The 20,223-nt window shown below is 38.6% G+C and overlaps 1 non-coding gene across 1 annotated transcript; it reads left to right on the top strand.

Moving 5' to 3' along the window:
• Window positions 1–5,825: 5,825 nt before the first annotated feature.
• On the top strand, window positions 5,826–5,897 carry Trnaa-ggc. Its single transcript has one exon. It is a non-coding gene; the product is annotated as a tRNA-Ala (tRNA).
• Window positions 5,898–20,223: the final 14,326 nt, after the last annotated feature.

Raw genomic sequence — 20,223 nt, 5'->3', positions numbered from 1 at the left:
AGAGTTTTTGTTCTGTACAACGGTTTTTAAACGTGTTATCATATAAATAAACATAAGAAAACAACTAAATATCGATATGCCATCAAATAATGACCACTATTTTTCAAGCAAAAGGTTCATCAATTATGAACCGTATTAAGTGCCCAGCTGCAGGAATAAATAGTTCGTGTCTTCCTGCACCAAGGTACCAAAGATAACTTTTTTCACACAAAGATTTGGGATTACCTGTCATAGTAAAAGTTTTAGAACTTAGAATAAGCTATCCAGTGACATATCGCATATCCTTATTGGTCAATAGGCCAATTAGCCCACCCTCCTTTTATTGCTAAAATTTTTTGTATGGTATACATCGTGACCTGCCTAAAGTAAAGGCTAGTACTATTTAGATACTTGATTACAAAAGTGAGTGAATAAATGGGCCATTATGTCACATGATTGTTTTTTTACGATCCAAAGAAGTTGCTTCTATTCTTCAAAGAACTACTTAGGTGATTGCTAGACGGTCGGTGTTTTATTTTTTTTCTGTTATAGGAGAATCAGCGGTCGACATTCACTAACGCGTTTACTAGATGAGAATAATATTATTTAGGTTATTACAAAAAATATGGATACTGATGTAAAGTTTTAGTGTTATCTTAGATTTTATACAAAAATTGTGTCCTTAAACTACTATTTCATTGTAATTATGGTGTAAATAACTAACTATTTGTAAGTATACGTTCGTTTGGTGAATTGTAAACAACGGGTCTCAATGTACAATTTTTTTTTCTCCTCACTAGCTCGGAAACACGTGTTTTGTCCTTTAATACCAGCGGGTAAAAACGCATTTTATCCACTAGTGGGTAAAGTAATTTGACCTTGAATAAAGTCTCAATGTACAATTTTTTAAAGATGATTTACCACCTGTGGAACTACTGGAAGCAGTCACTAGCTCGGAAACACGTGTTTTTTACTTCTCGTCCTTTAATACCAGCTCGGGTAAAAACGCATTTTATCCACTAGTGGGTAAAGTAATTTGACCTTGAATAAAGTCAAATTAACTGCTTTAAAATTGATAAAAGTAGGTGAATCTAGTAATAAAGATGATTTACCACCTGTGGAACTACTCGAAGCAGTGATAAACGCATTTTTTGCGTTGTAGTTTCCTCGCTATAGTGAGGGGAAAAGTTTTGTGTTACACTCGGGTGCAAATGTATTTTACTTCTCGTGTGTTAAAAAACTCGCAAGTTCAGGATTCTATTATCGAACCACTCGCTTCGCTCGTGGTTCAACTATAGAATCCTTTCACTTGCTCGTTTTTCAATTCCACACTCGGCGTTAAAATACAACTTGCCCCCTATAACAAATAACTATTATATACTACGTCGGTGGCAAACAAGCATACGGTCCGCCTGATGGAAAGCGGTTACTGTAACCTATGGACGCCTGCAACTCAAAGAGTGTCACATGCGCGTTGCCAACCCATTAGAAACTTGTAGATTCCCTTTTGCTGTGATAAGTACACAGCAGAAAGGAGTGCACAAGTTCTAAGGAGGGTTCGGGTTGCGGAACAAATTAGTTCCATAAGTCCTCCCGTCATCAGCATACCGCACCCTCGTTGAGCTCTGGCAGCCTTACTCACCGGCAGGAACACAACACTTTGAGTAGGGTCTAGTGCTATTTGGCTGCGGTCTTCTGTAAGGCGGAGGTACTATCGGCAGCAAAAGTGCATGGAGAAATTATTAATGAATTCATTGATAAATTCGCCGTGCACTTTTGCAGCTGATAATACTTCCCCAGTTGAGCTCTGCTCTAGATTCGAGCGAGATGATATCCGCTGTGCTGTGCCCTACCACACAAAGCGGAATATCTTCCGCTATGCCCTACTTCTACATTTTCCCCACCACCACAATTGTGCAGGGGGCGAAATGTAATGGTACCTACCTCCATAGAAACCTACTTATTACGAAGAGGACAAGGACCAATGTCAAGTACTTTAAAATCAAGGACTCCTGTCTCCTAAACCGTGTTAATTCGTCTCCGTACAACACCAAAGAGACCAGGGAACCAAATGACAAGGACCAATGTCAGGTACTTTAAAATCAAGGACTCCTGTCTCCTAAACTGTGTTAATTCGTCTCCGTACAACACCAAAGAGACCAGGGAACCAAATGACAAGGACCAATGTCAGGTACTTTAGAATCAAGGACTCCTGTCTCCTAAACTGTGTTAATTCGTCTCCGTAACACCAAAGAGACCAGGGAACCAAATGACAAGGACCAATGTCAGGTACTTTAGAATCAAGGACTCCTGTCTCCTAAACTGTGTTAATTCGTCTCCGTACAACAGCAAAGAGACCAGGGACCTAAGTGACAAGGACCAATGTCAGGTACTTTAAAATCAAGGACTCCTGTCTCCTAAACTGTGTTAATTCGTCTCCGTACAACACCAAAGAGACCAGGGACCTTATTCGTCTCGAATTAACTGTCAAAGTCGCGTGATTTTAAACAACCGTGGGGCTCGATCAATGTGTGTCAGCATGACTGTCCTATAAATTTATTCATTATTTTGTGTCTACATTATAGCATTTTCATTCTATCAAATCCTAAATCTATCAACTGTACAATCGTGGTACAATCAAAACATAAATATTGAAGCTTTGTTATATCCATAGCTCTACAATTTCTTCAATTTACGAACAAAACACTCAACTTTATTTTCTCACGCAACATTATTTACATTACAAAGAAATATCTCAGTATCTCTGATTATTTATTGGGTAGACGTACGCACGTGTTATTTACAAAAGGGTTAGATATACTAGATATCTAATAAAAATGCGGTGGAACCCACTCGAGCCACGGCTCAATGGTTCAGCTTTGGGTAAAACGGTCGTATTTGGATACGCGTCAGCCGGCGTTGCCGAATGGCAATCGTCGACGCTAGACGCCGACAGAAATGCAGTCTAGCTCTGTCGCGCTAACACGCAAGAGCGATAGAGATAGATAGCTGAGTATTTCTTTTTTTTTGCCAATAAAAAAATTTTGATTGTATTTTAGGTCAATTGTACTCAGAATCACGAGTACTCTCAATCTCACTGGGAGACAAAAAGTGTCCCAGAATTTCCATACATTTTTAGTTACTTTCCTCTTTTGTTACCCCATACAACATGTACGAAAAATGGTAACAAATAAGAAAAAAATCCTATGGGACAATTTTTTTAACTACTAGGATTGAAAAAGCTGGTAATTCTGAGTAGAAATAGCATTTTTTTTTTCAAAAATATCACACATCATAAAAGTGGCAAAAAAAATTGCTCAGCTACGAAACAGATATTATCGTGAGCGTTTGTGCATTCGGCTACGCACACTAGATATAAAATAAATTCCTTTTTCTTAAAAATTCGCTGTCCTTTTTATTGGTTACATAATATATTTAGTTTCATTCGTAGTTTCATTATCTAGTCCTGGGTGGCTAGCCGAAGTCACGACATGTCATTATCTTGCGTATTGGGCGACAGAGCCAGCGGCGTCCTTTCGTTTGGCGTCGTTCGGCTAAAATATGTTTTTTTTTTTAAAAAAAGGCCGCTTTTGGGATTCTGGTGAAAGGTACTTGCGAATGTTGGATTATTTAGAAATGTGTAGGTAATTTTTAAAACTGCTTTTAATATAAATCTTTGATTATTTGATGGAAACACAAATTTAATGAATATACGTATACCTACCGTTAAGGTTTGAGGAGTTTCCTCAATTCCTCATGAATCCGATATCCGATTACATATAAGAAATCGAGCTTGACAGAATTTGACTTGAAAACACAATATGTAAGCATAACAAAGAGAACGAATCTCCAAACAAATAAATGTCACTATTCTGAACTCAAATGCATGCTGTTATTATAAAAATACGAAAATCACTTTAAGTGTGCCGTTCAGATTTGAGGAGTTCCGTTCTGATCATCATCAGAAATTCCACTGCACCAAATGTCACTATTCTGAAAGTAAACGCAAGCTGTTCTTATAAAAATACCCAAGTCATAAGCGTGCCGTTCAGATTTGAGGAGTTCCATTGTGATCTTCATCAGCAGTTCCACTGCACCAAATGTCACTGTTCTGGTCGTAAGTGCATGCTGTTCTTATAAAAATACCAAAGTCACTATAAGTGTGCCGTTCAGATTTGAGGATCGAGTTCCGTTCTGACCATCATCAGCAGTTCCACTGCACCAAATGTCACTGTTCCGTACGTAAATGCATGCTATTCTTATAAAAACACAAAAGTCACCATATGTATGCCTTTCAGATTTGAGGAGTTCCCTCTATTTCTCCAGGATCCCGTCGTCAGAACTGGGTTCTGATAAAAATGGGACCGACCTGTATGCATATACATTCGATAAAAAAGTAATTCAGTAACGACGGAGATATCGTGAAACAAACATTAAAAAAACAGACGAATTGAAAACTAAAGCAATATTGTTAAAAAAATTACCTACATCTTACAGCCATACCTATATAATACATTACTTCGCAAGGTTATGGCATATACCTATGTATAGTAAAATAAAATTCACACCCTTGTGCATTAAATGCGGGCCAAGTGTGCAGATGCATCAAAACATCGTGCGTTCTTAGCTTATTTATTTATTTATTTATTTATGAACCGAAACTGAACTGGGGAAAACTTTCAGACGTTAAGCCTCCATCATGTAAGCACAGAATATATAATAGTACAAGTACAGAAGGCCCACTGCTTTGATGTTCACGAAATGCCGCCTTTACCTACCTACAAAATTCTTACAAAGAAACGAGCCGCACGTGCGCGGCGTCCGGTGATAGGGTTACCAATGGATTCAAACGAATTAATACTCACATAAAATGTTATACTATTATATTCAAGTCTTGGGTACTTTCTAGGTATATATACTGTATTTATATATTTTAGTTCAAGTTCCAACATCACAAGCCTTATTGAACTTTTCCGTGGGATTTAATCAGTAGTAGATCTGTGTAAGAATGTCCTATAGTATTTATTTTATTCAATATGTCTATTTAACTAAGTATTATTAGCCATTCTACACGCGGACATCGCTTAAAAAAACCTCGCGACGTAAAATAACAATAGAAAGTGCGAACGTGCATTCCGTGAGAACGCGCGCCACCCCTGAGTAGGCCGCGAACTCGCGGCCGCCAGGATGTACTTGTAGCGCGGCGATAGAATCGCGGAGTGAGCCGCCCCTGATGTAAGAGAGACGGCCTAATTGGTGAAGGGCATATCCATATATTTAAAACGCTCTTCTTCTCATTGTATTTTTATTTTACGGGAGTTAAAAAACAAACAACCACTCTCAATCGCTGCTTCTATCTGAATGCCCCGTCAAGTGTTCGTTCTCCTTGACGTTTATCTATTACTCCAAATTCAAATCGGGGACTGCCAGTCACCTAACATCAAAATGCTGTAAAAGGTTTCATTCTGTATATGAAACCTCTTACAGTTCCAACCTCGACTATGTGGGACAAAAAAAACGTTTCAGAAAAAATAACCCCTACTTAATTTACGCACGGATCCGTGCCTGAGCATACGGTGGGTTAATTTGATTTAAAGGGACGACACTTATAATGTTACTACTTTTTAATTTCAGCCAGGGGCCCATTTCTCGAAGCTACAAGTTATAATTTACAAGTGGTTGCCAGTTCGCAAATTATAAATGCAGACATCAATCGCAATGAAAAAATCAACAGTGATCGACTCTGAACCTTGAAATGTAGATGTCGCTGGTGATGCATGACTACGTCACGGTGACGTAGTCGTGCATCACAGTCGCAATGGTTAAATTCGCAGTCATGGACGGATGGTCGGCTGGCGCAATTGGTAACGCATTGGACCGGCAATCCAAGGATGTGGGTTCGAGTCCCACGTTGGCCAGAGTCGATCACTGTTGATTTTTTCATTGCGATTGATGTCTGCATTTATAATTTGCGATTTGTAAAGTGGTACGTTCCACAATAAAAAAGGAAAAATCCATATGTTTATATTAAAAAAAAACATATGGATTATTAACATTGGTTGCCAGTTGCCAATGTCTAATAGACTTCCGCTTGTAACTTGTAATTTTCAATTTTGAGAAATGGGTCCCTGGCTGTAAGTAATTAAAATTTGTACATGTTGTAACATAATATATTTGTGATAATATTAGATATTATAAGTACCTGTCTATGTATATTCCAATCAATACAATTAAAAACTTATTTAAATTTGTATTAGTTTTATTTTTCTCTGAAAGATACTATTTATATACCTATTTCAGACAAGTTTTATAAGATACGTGTAAATTCTTTTAATTCGGTTTAAATGTTACAGTTTGATTGACAAAATTTTAAATGTAGGTATGTTGCATAAAAGAGCAATTCCCGTTTAGTTTGTACATTTGGATCACGTCTCCGATTTTATTAAAAATTGGTAGACTGATAGAGTCCATGATGCTGAGCAAGATCCACTAGGTTTCCCAAATTGTCCTAGGTTGATTGTATGAAATTTTCCTTTTTTGTTACCCAAAATGTATAGAAATCTGGTAACAAAAAAGGAAGGTTTCATACAAACCTAGGACATTTTGGGAAACCTAGTGGATCTTGCTCAGCATCGTGGACTCTATCAGCCTACCAATTTTTATCAAAATCGGAGACGTGATCCAAATGTACAAACTTAACGGGAATTGCACAAAAATCCTTTTAATGGCTATATTTTGTGGTTTTACAATAGCGTGTTTCAACCTTGAGCCTTTTTGACTTACATTAGGTACATAACTTACATTATTATAAAGACAATCTCACTGTGGTTAAATTAGCCATAAGATTAATCAAAAGGGATTAAGAAGATTAAGATTAATGAATATAAACTGAAATAAATGTCATATACAAAGAAAAAAACATGAGCAAGGCCTCCAAGTGTCCGATGCTATATTCGTCGAATATGCTAAATATGCTATATTCGTCGAATATAGCATCGGACACTTGGAGGCCTTGCTCATGTTTTTTTCTTTGTATATGACATTTATTTCAGTTTATATTCATTAATCTTAATCTTCTTAATCCCTTTTGATTAATCTTATGGCTAATTTAACCACAGTGAGATTGTCTTTATAATAATGTAAGTTATGTACCTAATGTAAGTCAAAAAGGCTCAAGGTTGAAACACGCTATTGTAAAACCACAAAATATAGCCATTAAAAGGATTTTTGTGCAATTCCCGTTAAGTTTGTACATTTGGATCACGTCTCCGATTTTGATAAAAATTGGTAGGCTGATAGAGTCCACGATGCTGAGCAAGATCCACTAGGTTTCCCAAAATGTCCTAGGTTTGTATGAAACCTTCCTTTTTTGTTACCAGATTTCTATACATTTTGGGTAACAAAAAAGGAAAATTTCATACAATCAACCTAGGACAATTTAATTAATGAATATAAACTGAAATAAATGTCATATACAAAGAAAAAAACATGAGCAAGGCCTCCAAGTGTCCGATGCTATATTCGTCGAATATGCTAAATATGCTATATTCGTCGAATATAGCATCGGACACTTGAGGCCTTGCTCATGTTTTTTTCTTTGTATATGACATTTATTTCAGTTTATATTCATTAATCTTAATCTTCTTAATCCCTTTTGATTAATCTTATGGCTAATTTAACCACAGTGAGATTGTCTTTATAATAATGTAAGTTATGTACCTAATGTAAGTCAAAAAGGCTCAAGGTTGAAACACGCTATTGTAAAACCACAAAATATAGCCATTAAAAGGATTTTTGTGCAATTCCCGTTAAGTTTGTACATTTGGATCACGTCTCCGATTTTGATAAAAATTGGTAGGCTGATAGAGTCCATGATGCTGAGCAAGATCCACTAGGTTTCCCAAAATGTCCTAGGTTTGTATGAAACCTTCCTTTTTTGTTACCAGATTTCTATACATTTTGGGTAACAAAAAAGGAAAATTTCATACAATCAACCTAGGACAATTTGGGAAACCTAGTGGATCTTGCTCAGCATCATGGACTCTATCAGTCTACCAATTTTTAATAAAATCGGAGACGTGATCCAAATGTACAAACTTAACGGGAATTGCACAAAAATCCTTTTAATGGCTATATTTTGTGGTTTTACAATAGCGTGTTTCAACCTTGAGCCTTTTTGACTTACATTAGGTACATAACTTACATTATTATAAAGACAATATCACTGTGGTTAAATTGGCCATGAGATTAATCAAAAGGGTGAATATAAACTGAAATAAATGTCATATACAAAGAAAAAAAAATGAGCAAGGCCTCCAAGTGTCCGATGCTATATTCGAACCAGCGTACTCCGTTATAGCCAAGGATGCTTAAACCACTCAGCCAACCGGTCACGGCGGCAAGGGTCGAAATTTTCAAGTAGGTATATGACACAATGATGTATGATTTTTTTTCTTAGTATATGACATTTATTTCAGTTTATAGTTAAAATAATAGTAGTAAGTATGTCTATTAAAAAAAAACACAAATTAAAATATTTCCTATGAAATAATTTAATTTGGTCTTAGAGTGAAAAGGGTGAATCCTTGTAAAAGTAACGCGAGTCACGATTTCATTGAAGGTTTATTTGAACTCCAGCTGCAAAAGAAAGGATCTATACATATTTAGAGATAGATTATCACCTGAACTTGCATCTTGAATAAATGGAACATGCTATAAAATCGTGACTCGTGTTGCTCTTGCCGCAGATTGACCCAAAATTAACTCACAAAAAAGCTAGCCATAATATTCTTGCTATTAAGCAAGCTTGCCACAAAACACACTGTCCCAGTTTTTGTCAAAACAGATTATGCTGGAGTACGTCTGCCGGATATTGTTCGCAATTTCCTTGAAGAGGAAGCCCTAAAAACAAGGTGGGTCATATGTAGCTTGCCATAAAGAAGGTCCTTATGCTTTAAGCAAAGACATATACAGCGTGTGGATTCCATACGGGCGATTAATGTATCCAGTTGTAGCATCTGATCATACGAATCGTATAGGATAATCCCTTTTTTTAATGTGTTATTAATTACGAGTCATTATTTTTTTCAATTTGGCTAAGCAGCAATGTACGCCGTCTAGCTTAATTAACTATTTTTATTCAATATATAAGCAAATAAAATAAATAAACTTAAATTGACATGACGTAAACATCATGCCGTTTAGGTAGGTAGGTATAATACATTGTGAACTGAATTATTATGTATGAAAAAAATATCTCATACTCGTATGTTTAGTTTAGTCCTTTAGCTCCGATACTAATCGTTATTAAGACATTCGCCCGTATGGAATACACACGCTGTATAACTTCGTATAGTGTATAGACAGATAGTCTAAGAAAAAAACGTATTACGAAATTTGTATTTTTTGTAGTAGGTAATCATTTGCATATTATATTATCTATTAAATTATGTTTTTGCTTATAAGTAAGTATATTTTTATCCTTTAACTAACCCAAATTCGACGTTTTAAACGATTTTTTTATCAATTTCAGCTGTCCCGATGTCACTCTCACTCCACTTCTTACAAGTAACAATAAAGGGTTTACCCCTTTCTCAGTTCCGATTGAGTTGAAATCCACTTACCTACGTGACATCGGTAGCGGTGGCACAAGATGCAACAGAGCCTTAGATACAATAAGGTTTTGACGTTTGGCCAATCGAGGAATCTCTTTGGATTTGGAAATGTTATTTATTTATAACTAGCTTTTGCCCGCGGCTTCGCTCGCATTAAATTCGAAAATTGCGGAATGCTCCATACAAACTCCCCCCCCCCCCTCCCCCATTTTATGGAAGTGGAGGGTTAGAAAGAGACGGTCTAACATCTACCTATTCATACTAAAAAAAAACCGGCCAAGAGCGTGTCGGGCCACGCTCAGTGTAGGGTTCCGTAGTTTTCCGCATTTTTCTCAAAAACTACTGAACCTATCAAGTTCAAAACAATTTTCCTAGAAAGTCTTTATAAAGTTCTACTTTTGTGATTTTTTTCATATTTTTTAAACATATGGTTCAAAAGTTAGAGGGGGGGGACGCACTTTTTTTTCCTTTAGGAGCGATTATTTCCGAAAATATAAATATTATCAAAAAACGATCCTTGTAAACCCTTATTCATTTTTAAATACCTATCCAACAATATATCACACGTTGGGGTTGGAATGAAAAAAAATATCAGCCCCCACTTTACATGTAGGGGGGGTACACTAATAAAACATTTTTTTCCATTTTTTATTTTTGCACTTTGTTGGCGTGATTGATATACATATTGGTACCAAATTTCAGCTTTCTAGTGCTAACGGTTACTGAGATTATCGGCGGACGGACGGACGGACGGACGGACGGACAGACAGACATGGCGAAACTATAAGGGTTCCTAGTTTACTACGGAACCCTAAAAAGACAAGAAGGAGCCTATGTCACTCTCCAATCTCTCCATCCCTTCAACTATCTCCACATAAAAAATCACGACAATTCGTCGCTCCGTTTTGCCGTGAAAGAAGGACAAACAAACAGACACACACACTTTCATTTATAATATTAGTATGGATGATTCCGGTTCGTTACAACATAATTTTATAATTCCATGTTCTGGGTACCTACTACCTTTTTTTTTTTTATGAAATAGGCAGCAAACGAGCAGACGAGCCGCCTGATGGTAAGCAGTCATCGCCGCCCATGGACATAAGCAACATCATGGGAGCCACTTATGCGTTGCCGACCTTTGAGAACCCTAAATACCTGCTTCTTGAAGAACCCCATGTCATAGCGCAAGGGGAACACCTCAGAAGGTAGCTCATTCATTCCACAACTTGCACGTTCTAGGCAAAAACGAGCGGGAGGCCCGTTTGTTCTTGGTTTGCCACGTGTCGAGAAAGTGAGGATGAACTTTGTTTCTTTGGCGGGAGGTGCGGTGATAAAAGCGCGACGGTGGCACCAAGTCAAAGAGTTCATCAGAACATTCCCCGTTGTACAGACCTAGACTGTATTTTGCGCAGAACTGCTACGAGTATTTTCGAGTCAAAGTTAACAGTGATATACCTATAATGATTTCCGCTGCGCTTAGTGAGACCTAGCCGTTTTTCATTTCCTTTCTACACTTAATTGTCTATAATAATTGGATTATCCTGCACTCATATACTTAATAGGTATCTCATAGGTAAGCGTGCTCCACCGTAGACCGCATCATCACTTACCATCAGGTGTGATCGTGATCAAACGTCTACCTATTCATACTTTTTTCTACTCCCGTGTTGTTATTCGTCATTTACCGTGTCGTGCATAGATCGTTAAAACCCTACATAAAAGATGCCCGCCCCCGGCCGGCGCCCCGCGTACCCACGCATACGATATAGCTCTTACAGCATTGTTAGGTAGCCGTTAAGGGATATAGCGGGCCGCGGGGCGCCGGCCGGGGGCGGGCGGCGGCGCGGGGGAGTGCGAGCGACAGGTTGAGTGCAGAAACATTGCAGAGGACAAGTCAAAATACTTGTAGGAAACAGTGCGAATTTCACGAAAGTTATTCTAGAAAACTATTCAAAAGTATGTGCATGGTCGTAGAAAAAGTATTGTATGCAACGGTGTTTAACTGAGTCAAAAAATACTCGTGGCGTCTTAATAACAATTTTCGGCTTCGCCTCAAATTGTTACCCACGCCACTCGTCTTTTTTGACCTCCTTTAAACGCCTGTTGCATAAAATACTATAAAAAAAAAGTTATAATTTATAGTGTTCGAATTCTAAAATGTCCATATTCAATTTACATACAACCCTTTTGCTACATTTAATAACGTAAAACTTAAGGAAAGTTTTGGCCGATAGATCAACTGGCAGCTGCCGGACCGTCATCACTAGCGCCTACGGTACCGCCAAATGACAGGCCACAGAATAACTGAGCAGAAGCGCCACTGATACTTGAGCATTTCTTTTTTTTTTTTGCCAATAAAAGATTTTTATTGTTTTAGGGAATTGTAGGTCAATTGTACTCACAATCACGAGTACTTTCAATCTCACTGGGAGCCAAATGTCCCAGAATTTCCATACATTTTTGTTACTTTTCTCTTTTGTTACCCCATACAACATGTATGGAAAATGGTAACAAAATAAGAAAAAATCGTATGGGACAATTTTTTTAACTACTAGGATTGAAAAAACTAGTAATTCTCAGTAGAAATAGCACATTTTTTTTTCAAAAATATCACACTTCATAAAAGTGGCAAAAAAAAGAAATGCTCACCTAAGCCCCATTTACATAGTGCGAGAACTAGCATTCGAGTTTGATTACATTGTGGCAGGTACTTATTTAATGTGTGTGCTGGATTGTATTATGTAACTAAGTAAAACAGTGCGCAGAATACATCTATAAATCAGGAACAAATATCTGTGTCCATCACACAGAATAAAAATGTCCTTACCGGGATTCCAATCCAGTATCATCGAATTAGCAGGCACGGTCACTGCCGAAATTTTTTTTTTTACATATAAAATGACATCCTCTACAAGTACCGAGCTGTACCGAACAGTTCGAAACTTTGAAACAGCCAGTTCAGGTGCCGCAGCTGAATGGCATTTCTGCGAAGCGAAACGAAGACGTAACCCCGCGAAAGGTAGTCTGATTCTGTCGCGCCAATGTGCAAGAGCGATAGACATAGATATCTACGAGCGTTTGGTTTTGCTTGTGCTGTTATTCTGTGGCGGTCAGTAATTACGCGTGGCTTGATAGATGGCTGACATGTGGCGTCTGGGACTCGCTAATTTGGACACAGACCTCAATCTGACATCGCTATAAATATTTAACGGTTCACAAATTATATTAATTACAGTAATAATTACCTAATACATAAGTATTTCATGTCATTTTATATAAAGCTTAAGTAAATATATTATATCATCCCGAGTTCTGACGGCTTAAAAATTTCACCACCTCCCGTGGGTGTCATTTTATGTGTTCTGCCTACCCCGTTTAAGAATATGAACGTGAATTTATGTCAGATGTATGGTATATAAGTATGTACCTAAATATATTTGCTCTCCAGGCTTTGGTCTAACTATGAATGGCGTGACGTGGTTCATAATACATTTTAAAGATAAATCAGGTAGAACGACATTTCACGGGGACGCCTGCCATCCATAGCACACGCGGTCCCTGAGAGGTCGACCGTGCTGGATACGGTCCACTTGTGTCCGCCTCTATCAAGGGCCTCCGGAGGTGGTGCTCTGCAAAGCGGGCTGGTTCTGGTGGTGCTGTAGATGTAAAGTGCGAGCCCACCGTTACAGAACAATGGCGGCAGATGGTGAGGTTGTTTAGTGGGTAGACTGGGGGTCTCATTAGCCCTTAACAAGGAGTCCCACATAACCACTCGGGTCCTTCCCCGCACTCGAGTGGTATGCGTAATGCATTTTTCCCCTCCTAAACAAAAAAAAAGTAGAACGACATTTATTATACTAAATCTTTAGAAATCGCTCTTTAGCGATAAGACCGCCTGTTGTTTACCTTTGTTCGTGTTTCTTCCTTGTTTTGTATTGTTGTATTTTATCAAGGTGTGCAATAAAGAGTATTGTATGTATGTTGTTAGCGCTTTCACAACATACTTATGCGGGAAATTAATTTATATGACAATAGCGGGCCTTCAAAACGCTACGAAGGATATGTTTTTGAATGATTTAGCTTCGAAATAAATGGACTGTATAAATTTGAATATTAAGTAAATTACGACACAAAATACTTGCTTGCACCTTGTTTAAAAGGAAAGAGGAAAATGCTGATCAGCTTTTCCAAAACTCCTTTCAGCAATCGGCACAATAGACGATACACTTGTCCACAACAGTTTTTAGGGGCGCGTTAATATTTATCACATTTTTGATATTTAGCCATGCGCAGGCTGTTAGCCAAACGGAGCTTAGACGGGGACTGATCGAGGCGAAAATTGCTTCTCGAATCGCGGCGAGTGAGACAGATATACTCATCTCACGTGCGTTGGCAAAGGATAGGTGACTTGGAAAGGTGAGGTGATTCGCAAGTACCTACATTTGAAAATATTAATATAAAACTACCTTAAATGTAAAAATAATAAATTTGGAACTCAACATCCCCCCGGCCTTGAAGGATCCCTTCAAAAGAAAAGGAAGGAAAGAGCTAAGTGCCAACTGCACATAAATATAACGCGGTATAAGGTCATTGTGCCAAGTTACTTACTTTCTAAGTTCATTAAGACGAAATTACAAACGAGAGAATAACCTAACACTACAACAGCAAAAGGTTGAAAATACACAATATTAAATTTGCGCTTATTCACTAAGCAAGTTAGTTTAAAGAAAAACGTAACTTATTATAACTTAAATATAACTACCCATATTTAATTTGTCTACATTAGACGCGGGCTAAAACTAAGTTTCTAAACTAAATAAGACTCCTATTGAGTCGGTAACGGGCATAGCCGTATGACTGGACGTTTATACGTGCCAGTTTTCGTTTTTACTTCCGCTACGCGTATAACTCCATCCTGGCTATTAGGATAGATATTAGTAATAATACCTAAAGGCCATTGCAGAGGCGGAGCGTTATCTACCTTTAATATTACTACGGTACCAATTTTTATTGGATTAGAAGGTGTATTCCATTTTTCGCGTTGTTGCAAATTATGCAAATACTCCGTTCTGAATCGCTTCCAATACGATTGCACGAGCGAGTCCAATAATGAGTACCGCGACAGTAAATTCGTATTTTCATCGGACAGATCAGCCGCTGGTAAAAATTCCAATGGCGACATGGTCAAAAAATGCGAAGGAGTAAGCGCGAGCGGCTCAGAAGGATCAGAGCTTAAAACGTATAAAGGACGACTGTTGAGCACGGCCTCTAACTGAGCAAGAACAGTTTCTAACTCCTGAAAAGTTAAAGTTTGCTTGCCAATTACTCTAAACAGTAAAGTCTTGGAACTTTTTATATTAGCTTCCCAAATGCCTCCGAAGTGGCTAGCGGTGGGAGGATTCATTTTCCATGTAACACGATGTTTCGCGAGCTCATTGCTGAAAGTTTGATAATAATCGTCAGATTCTAAAAGGTCGTGGAGCTCCTTGAAATAAGCTTTCGCGGATACAAAATTTGTTCCATTGTCGGAATAAATAAAATTACACGGACCTCGTCGCGATAAAAAGCGCTTAAAAGCGTCTATAAAACAAGCAGCCGTCAAATTTGAAGCTAATTCTATATGAACTGCTTTTGTCACAAGACAAATAAAAAGGCAAATGTAAACCTTGACGCTGCGCACGCCTCGTTTCCTATAAGGGGTGGCGTACAAAGGGCCAGCAAAGTCTATACCCGTATGCATAAAAGCTTTGCATTGCTCTAAGCGGCATTTAGGTAAGCTAGACATTAGCGGAAAAGTAGGTCTGGGGTTTAAACTGAAACAACGGTTACATTTTTGAGTGATATGCCTAACAATACGACGACAGGAAATTATCCAAAATTTAGTTTTTAATATACCTACTAAATGTTGCGGTCCTGCATGAAGGTTGTTGCGGTGGTAATGATCAATTAACAATTCTACAACGTGACCCTTTTTGGGTAAAATTATAGGATGTTTCGATTCGTAATCGAGCGAAGAGTTCGATAAGCGACCTCCTACGCGTAAAATTCCATCTGAAAGGAAAGGAAATAATTTTTGTAACTTTAAAGAACATTTAAGTCCATTTGAAATAGCCTTGATGTCGGCTGAGAAATTAGCATTTTGTATCGCTTTTAAAATTTCAAGCTCAGCAGTATTTAAATCATTAGCGGTAATTACCTCATTTGGAGATAACTTTTTTATAAAACGTAAAACATAAACTGTGACTCGAAGCAGCTTGTTCCAGGAGGAACAGCGTGTCGCGAGAGATAGAAACGGATGTTCAGGCTTATTAGCCTCTGTGGTCACGTGGGACAAAGTTTTTTCTTCGGGTAAAGGTGCCCGCTTTGGAACGAAACTTTGTATAGGCCAACGCTCTGTAGCCTGTGATAACCAAACTGGACCTTTAAACCAGAGCTCATGTTGAACCAACAGAGAAGGGGTGAGACCACGTGACACGCAGTCAGCGGGGTTTTGTGCACCTGCAACGTGGTATAAATTGCCAGGCGAAATGTTACTTTGAATTTGTGATATGCGGTTAGCGACGTAGGTGTCGAACCTATGCGGAGAGGCAACCGACCAACATAAGGCGACCTCTGAGTCTGAGAATGCATAAATATTTTTTATTTTATGCCTACTGGACATAGTGTCGTGAACTTCTTTAAGAAGCCGAGAAAGAAGCAGAATTCCGCAAAGCTCTAGACGAGCAAGTGTGATTTTAGGTTTAGCGGAAGCTACCCTAGACTTCGAACACAATAACGTAACTACGGGTGGCTCGTTACCGTTCACGACGTGTGCATATATGACGCAACCGTATGCGGATTCACTGGCGTCAGAAAAACCAACCAGCGAAACTTGACACCTCGTCTCAATTCCTAAATGTCGGGGAAAATTTAGCTGAGATATTAACGGTAGCTCAGCTAAATATTGTTGCCATAGCTTAATAATATGAGGGGGTGGCTCTTCATCCCAATCGATGGAAAGAAGCCAAAGTTGCTTAATAATCAACTTAGCATATAAAATTACAGGCCCGACGAGTCCTAAGACATCGTACAGACGCGCGGTGGCCGAAAGAATGGCGCGTTTAGTGCAAACGGACGGCGGGTTAGAGATATCGAAAACAAAGCAGTCTCGCGTAGGTAGCCATTTCAAACCTAGGATCTTAAACGTATCTCCGTCATCGAAGGAGATAGATTTAGATTGTCGGTGAGACTCAGGTATGTGCTCAAGCAGCTCCCGCGAATTCGAAGACCACTTGAGCAAATCGAATCCGCCTGCTTTGAAGAGGGCGATCAGCTCATCCGCTATCTTAACTGCTTCCTCGGTTGAAAAAGTAGAAGTAGCCAGATCGTCCATATAGACATCTCTTTCGAGCACAGAGGCTGCCTTTGGCCATCTGTGCCGCTCGTCTGCAGCTAACTGACGTAAAGTCCGAATAGCCAGAAAAGCTGACGGTCGAAGTCCAAATGTTACTCGAGTAAAGGTTAACACTTCGAGCGGGTCGGTATCAGAAAACCGATATAAAATACGTTGGTATTTCCGGTGTGAAGAATTCACATAAATGCATAAATACATCTGTTTTACGTCAGCGAAAAATGCGATCTTATAAATGCGTACATTTAACAAAATGTGAAATATATTAGCCTGTAAGTTACGTCCGGAATGCAAAATATCATTTAAAGAAAGACCCGTATCTGTCTTCGCACTTCCGTCCAGAACCGGTCTTACTTTTGTGCTAATTTTATCATTACGTAACACAGGGCGGTGCGGTAGATAAAATCCATCAGTAGATTCGTCATCAGCTGACGCGCGGGTGAGAATACCTTTATCAAAATAATCGCGAATAACTTCGTCGTATCCAGACTTAAGCTCAGGATTTTTTGAAAATTTCTTTTCTAAAAGCAAAAAACGCCTTTTTGCGGTTTTAAAGGAGTCGCCCAATGTATGAGGATCATCCTTAAATGGAAGGTCCACAGTATAACTGCCGTTGTTATTACGGACAGTGGTTGCGGTATAAATATCTTCACATTTTTGGTCATCGGGACTCAAAAATGTGCGAGAAGGTATTTCTTCAGTTGCCCAAAAGCTCTCTACTAACTTGTGAAGAGGATCGCTAGTAAACGCGCAGAGTGTGCGAGAGGCTGTAGGAGGGTTAACTATAGCCGCGTCACCCATTAAAATGTACCCTAGGGTCGTTTCAAACACGGTAGGTATTATAGGATTCGAGCTTTCGATTTTGTTTGATAACAATATTTTACAATATACATTGACCCCCAGGAGTATATCTATAGGACCAGGTTCAGAAAAACCATCGTCAGCTAAAGGTAAATTTAAATTGCGAGCATAATTTACAACTTCCCTATCTATGCGCGAGTCGGGCAATTCAGACGTAATGCGGTCGACAACACGAGGGCGAATCGAATATCGATATGATTCATCCTTTAAAGATGAAAAAGTTAACGCGGTATGCCCCTTGGTCTTGAGGGTTAACTCTCCCAAACCAGTGGCTTCAGTAGGGTATAGCGGTTTATTTATAGCTAGCGAGAGACGCTTGCAACAAGCGACAGATATGTAATCTGACATGGATCCTGGGTCAATCAATGCGCGCAGGACATGTGTGCGGTTTAAGGAATCAATAACCTTAATTTTAGCGGTCGCAAGTAAAGCAGTAACTAAACATTGGTTACTGTTATCTTCGCCAGCAAAAGTACACAAAGAAACTGTGTTTTCCTCATGACGAGAAATCAAGCCATTTTCGACCTTAACGGCAGCAATCGCCGGGTCTATAATATTAGCTTGCGCGGTGCGGTTGACCTCAGCACTGGGTAAGGCTGTGGTCGGGTCATAAGCGGGAGCGGGTGCGGGAATAACAACATTATTTGTTGCAGCGGGAAAACAATTATTAGAAGCGGGTGCGGATACCACTGCACTTACATTGCAGTGAGATTTCTCTTTGGTATTGAAATGCAACATCGTATGATGTCTTAACGAACAATGAGAACAATGTCGCTTGGAAGTACAAGAGGAAGTCTTATGTTTCACACTTAAGCAGTTATTACAATAAGCGTTAGATTTTATAAAATTGAACCTGTCATGCGGAGTCATATTATTAAAAGATTGACATGAATATAAATGTTCATGTTGTTTATTTTTGCATAAAGAACATTTATCGCTGGCGCCTTTGTCATTGGCCGCATCCGTGTTTACGAATGATTTAGTTTTTTGCAAGAGATGCTTTTTAGCCGATATTTCAACTGGCTTACTAATTGCCGCATTTGGCGAACGAGACAACACTTTATTTTGTTCTTTGACGAATTCAATTAAATTTTGATAAGTAGGTATTTTGTCTTTGCGGTATGTAATTTCGAACAATTTAATTGTATCGGCATCTAACTTTTGCAGCGCTAAATGTAACAACATGAAATCGGTTAAATCGACAAGGTTCAACTGCTTAAGGGCTTCTACAGACGAGTTGAATTTATTTAAGAATGAATCCAAGCCGGCGGCATTGGTTGCGGTTAATTGTTTGAACGTTAGCAACTGATTAAAATATGTTGACGCCAACGAACGCGGGTCATCATATTTTTGTATCAATGCGTTCCAAATAATATGGTAATTTTCAGCGGTTGCTGGCAAGCCGGAACAAACACTTGTGGCGTTGCCGGTTAATTTGCCAACTAAATAGTACACCTTCTCGCTGTCAGTCAGCGACGAGTTTTCATGAATAACACTTTTGAACTGTTGATAAAACAAAGGCCAGTTTTTTACATCTCCGTCAAAAGAAAGCAATTCTAATTTAGGCAGGCGGCATATTGGTTTTAAAGAGTGCGCAGGTTCAGAGGGAACCTTAGACTCGTTGTCGATTAGAACTTGCTTAATGTAACAAAACATTTCCTCAAATGCCGACCAAGACTCGTAATCTACTTCAGCATCGGGCTGCATTTGCAACTGCAATAAATTATAGGACTCTAAAACGGTTTGATAATCTTCACGCATTTTATCCAAATTTAATGTACTAGTGTGAAATGCCCTATATTGAGATGGATCGGTTTCCGCCTTGTAAGCAAGTTCCAATATATTTTCGACGCGCTTGTAAATAACGTCGCGCCGAACTGTATAGAGGGCTAGCTGATTTTTGTTTGTGTTATAATTATCGCTAATAAAGCCCTCGCTGCCTTTCCTGGCTTTTGATGATTTAGACATCTTGTTGAGAATTAACAAGTTTTACAATAAAACTAATAAATCGAACGTCGTAAATAAACTAATGTACCTACGAGGTATAAGTATAAAGGTGTAGTGTACTATTTAGTTTGACAATGCGGTCAAACATATAATTATTCGAATGAAATAAACAGTATACCTACGCGTTTTAAATAAAACGAGTTCCCTAATAAATAGGTATACCTAACGAACACTAGCTGCGAGCCAACCGATAATAAGCGGAACAAATATTTTTCTACCTGTAATATTTCGGTAAGCGGTGCGGTGCGGTTTGGCTGACCGAGCAGTGCAATCATATATGGAATGAAAACGATCGGAACGAACGAAAGTGAGCCGAACAATTCCGAAGATTCACGAATGAATATCTTGACTATTTCAAATATGGCTAAC

The sequence above is a fragment of the Leguminivora glycinivorella genome, chromosome 18 (assembly GCF_023078275.1).
Source record: "Leguminivora glycinivorella isolate SPB_JAAS2020 chromosome 18, LegGlyc_1.1, whole genome shotgun sequence".
Classification (NCBI taxonomy): domain Eukaryota; kingdom Metazoa; phylum Arthropoda; class Insecta; order Lepidoptera; family Tortricidae; genus Leguminivora; species Leguminivora glycinivorella.
Note: the sequence above shows the minus strand (reverse complement) of the source record. Positions and strands in the feature narration are given on the sequence as shown.